The following is a 4,107-nucleotide window of genomic DNA, read 5'->3' as shown; positions in this document are numbered from 1 at the left end:
TCTGCGGCGCGAGACGGAGATCGAGTCGTGTTAACGCGACACGTAGAGACAGAATGACATGCTGCTGGTTCGAGACGACCAACAACAGACGGATTGGAAGCTCATTCTGCGCATGCGTTAAATGCGTAAAAAAACAAAAACTAATTAATCCTGTAATTTAATTCACTGAGTTAACTCGTTATTTTTCACAGCACTAAATAAAACACATCTGTTGCTTAATTTCTAGTTTTAGTTTTAGAGAAAACTCGTTTATTGTGAAAAACGCTACTAAGCGAGTATCAGGGTAAATATTAGTGTGTTTTTTTCCAAGAAATAATTATATCTCATACACATTATAGTTATTATAGTATTAACCCATTTTTACAGGTTAATACTCATTCTTGTTGAACAGTACCGAGTTCAGATTGGGGATTACTGTCACTCCCTGGCGATGGGAGTTGTAAAGACAACTCAGAAAGATGCAACACGGTTGTGTCGAATACATAGGATGCACTGAGTACCTATCTCCTCTTTTTTCTCTCCTTAAGGATGAATGTTCATCTCTCAATCACATGTTACTAACTCTGCTTTCTCCCCGGAGTCCTTGACTTCACGTCTCATGGGGTCATCGGACCCTATGAGACGGCATAGATCCTATCTGCCTGATGGATCGTCTGGGTCGTGGAATTCCTGCTCATGACTGCGCCACTGTCCTGTTGAGACTCCGCCCACTGTTGAGACTCCGCCTCCCTCCCACCGCCATCTGCCTGATGGATCGTGGAGGTCTCTCCATCGTGGAATATGCCTACTATGAACTATTCATACACTCTGTCATATTCATTGAATGTATTTTAACTCTAAATCTGTCCTTCTGTACACATGGTATCTATTGCATCTGTCCATCCTGGAGAGGGATCCTCCTCTGTTGCTCTCCTCCAGGTTTCTTCCCTTTTTTTCCCCCTGAAGGGTTATTTGGGAGTTTTTCCTGGTCCGATGTGAGGTTTTGGGGCAGGGATGTCTATGTGTACAGATTGTAAAGCACTCCGAGACAAATTTGTAATTTGTGAAATTGGGCTATACAAATAAACTGAATTGAATTGAATTGAATATACATTGCATGATGACAACTGACCTTAGGGATCGTGGAGCCTCCCAGATGGATTTCCCGGGTGGTGGCATGAGGCAGGCTGAGAGGACCGATGTTGGCCATCCTCTGGATCTCGTGTATGACTGCCTCCGTGTCGGGCAGGTCGGCGCGATCTTCCATGGACGGCTGTCTGGACGTTCCAATCACTTCGTCTATCTCCGCCTGGACCTTTGCTGCGAAACGGGGGTGACAGACGCAGAACTTCCACATTAATGAACAGAATGGTTTGTTTTACAGGAGGTTTGTTGCACAGAATTAGTCATAAATGAGAAGTTCTCAAATTGTTGCGCACTAATTGTAACCTTGGGAATCAGAGCAGTCACATTGTGCACCTAATTGTCACTGATGCCAAGTGTGTTTAAATATCGCACATTCGCACATTATTGAATGATAACGAAGGGATTCACGGATCCGGTCGGGGCTCTTACCCTGGATCTCGGGGTGCTTTACCATGTAGAGGAAGGCCCAGCGCAGGGTGGTGGATATGGTCTCAGATCCAGCGAAGAACAGATCCAAGACACACACAACCAGGTTTTCCTCATCAAAGGATTCGTCAGCCTGCCCCTTACTCTGAGAATAAATACAAACACATGTATTGAAATGTATTAAAAAATAATAATAATGTACTGCATGTCACAGCTAACGCAGTCGGGGTTATAATCACCGATGACTAGGTATACTGTGCTGGAATTCCCCCCCCCAAAACAATGTGGACCTATTAATTTAAAAAATATATTTGAATCTATGCTGGAACTTGTCCTTTGAAAATATTGCTTTATTAGATTCAAAGGAGTTTATGTTGTTGGAGTGGCCTTGGCTTTTCTTTAACAGCTGATCGTTGTGATGTAGATACAAAACAAACAGATATGGCCTCTTGTGCTGATTACCATCTCACTCAGGTAGCAGTCCATATCGTCTCTATTGTCGGAGGGATCCCAGTTCTGTTTGTGCTTCTTGACCTCTACTCTTACGAAGTCCTTCACACTGTCCCAGATGTGATGGATTGTCTGATGAGGCCCTGGCAAGCATCTCATCAGCAGAGGGAAGGCGTCGTAAAGCTGCAGAGTAGAGCAGATCGGAACAATAGAGATTGAAACCGTATTTCGGAGAAATATTCGATGTTACAATCAATCAGCGTTAAGATTTAAATGGCCGTACCTGTGCCCAGATGGAGGCTTCGAGTTCAATTAATTTTCCGAAACCACGAGATCAGTTCCCTGAACTTCTCATCACCGTATTCAAAGCGATGCCCAAAAACCACGGAGCAGATGATGTTGGAGATCGCATTGTTGAGGATGAGGTGTGAATCGAAGGCCTTACCTCCACAATTAAACAAAAGATGTCAGTAATGTGTGTATCTGTCATTGTGTATCATTGTGTATGTGTAGTTGTGAATGTACTTCTTACCTTTATGGCTCTTGAACTCTTTTGCACAATATGAAAATTCCTCCAAGATGTTGGGTTCAAGTGACTTCTTGCCAAACCCAAAATGTTTGAGGGTTGAAATTGCAAAACGCCTCTTCTGCTTCCATAGATTTCCATTACTGAAAAGTACACCTGATCGTGGACAAAATGTTATTTAAAATTGAGGAAATATATAAGGGATATTCTTTTCCAGAAATATTAAATAGTCATAATAATAGTAACAATAATAAAAAGTGAATTATTTGTCCCCTCTGGTAAATGTATTTTTTCACAGCTCGAGCAACTCGTACTCAGGACTTGAACCGGCTCATCTCTGGTTCCGAAGCCCAACTAAGCTACATTTGTATTAGATGAATTTAGCCTTCTTGTTTTTATCGTGCATATATCTCATACCTTAAACATGTTACCTTTTGTCCACCTGATAGTGGAAAAAGGATACTATATAGTAATCTGGAAAATGAATGAATGTTATTTTTTTACACATTAAGTGTTGGTCTTTTTATTTGTGATTGCAAAAACAAAAAAGTGTGAACTTTTATGTTAAAGAGAAATGTTCTAATCGATTCTACAACAATCACATTGGTGGAGATGTTGATCCCAAATATCATGAAGATTTGACAACGTTTAAATTCTTAGCAGGAACAATAAACCTCTATTTGTGTATTACTGTCATGTGTGTGTGAGGTCTGCTCACCCAGTCCCTGGGATATCTCCTGCAGCAGTGGGAGGTCTGGTCGGTCTGCCAGGCTGTCTCCCTGATCCACCAGAGCTTCCCTCAGAACCTCAAACCGGTTCAACACCACGAACCACAGCTGGCCCATTCGAAGGCTCTACACATCTCCGGATCTCTCTGCTAACTGTGAGTGGAATTGTGAGAGGAGGGAGAGCATGATGCTTAACTTGACAGATAACACAAACAGTCCCCGTTCGATCTTTTATATTTTCTTTACATCTCTTACCTGTGTCGTACTCTCATGGGTCCTGGTGTAATCCAGAGTGAATAAATTGCCCACGATAGGAAAGGCCCGGGGCCCCGGGGGGAAGCTTCCCGGCCGACGGTTCTTGATATAATCTGCAGTGAGGATGAAAACTACAGTGAAGAACAGCAGACTTTTGACATCCCAGTTAATTAAGGATTCAAATACAGAACAGATTGAATCCATTCTGCACTCGAGGACTCAAGCCTGTCTAAATAAAGCCTGTCCTTGCTTGTCATATAAAAGACTGCCGTGTTGCCCAGAGCCAGTAAGCTCACCTATTGCTCTCCAGAGGGAGAGACTCAATATTGGCTCTTAGCAACAGAGCAGAGGCCTCTGCCCTCCTCATGTTTTGTAAAGGGTTTCAAACACTGCTACTCAGTGACCCCAAAAATTAGGCAACACTGCACTGGTTATCAGGTAATAGTTGTGTTCAGAGGTGTCAATGTAAACGGGGGTCCTTACCCTTTGAAGGAGAGCTGATAAAAATAGATAAGCCCGGCAGCAGGAGGTGTATCTACCGGATCTTACAACCTATTATGCAAGTATTCTAAATTGCTTTCAAAATAAATACATATA

At 42.6% G+C, this 4,107-nt stretch overlaps 1 pseudogene; it reads right to left on the bottom strand.

The window, feature by feature from the left end:
- Nucleotides 1-367: 367 nt before the first annotated feature.
- Nucleotides 368-3,714, bottom strand: LOC130210922 (cytochrome P450 2J2-like; annotated as a pseudogene).
- Between the last annotated feature and the right edge of the window lie 393 nt (nt 3,715-4,107).

This window comes from Pseudoliparis swirei, chromosome 20 (assembly GCF_029220125.1).
Source record: "Pseudoliparis swirei isolate HS2019 ecotype Mariana Trench chromosome 20, NWPU_hadal_v1, whole genome shotgun sequence".
Taxonomy (NCBI): Eukaryota; Metazoa; Chordata; class Actinopteri; order Perciformes; family Liparidae; genus Pseudoliparis; species Pseudoliparis swirei.
Note: the sequence above shows the minus strand (reverse complement) of the source record. Positions and strands in the feature narration are given on the sequence as shown.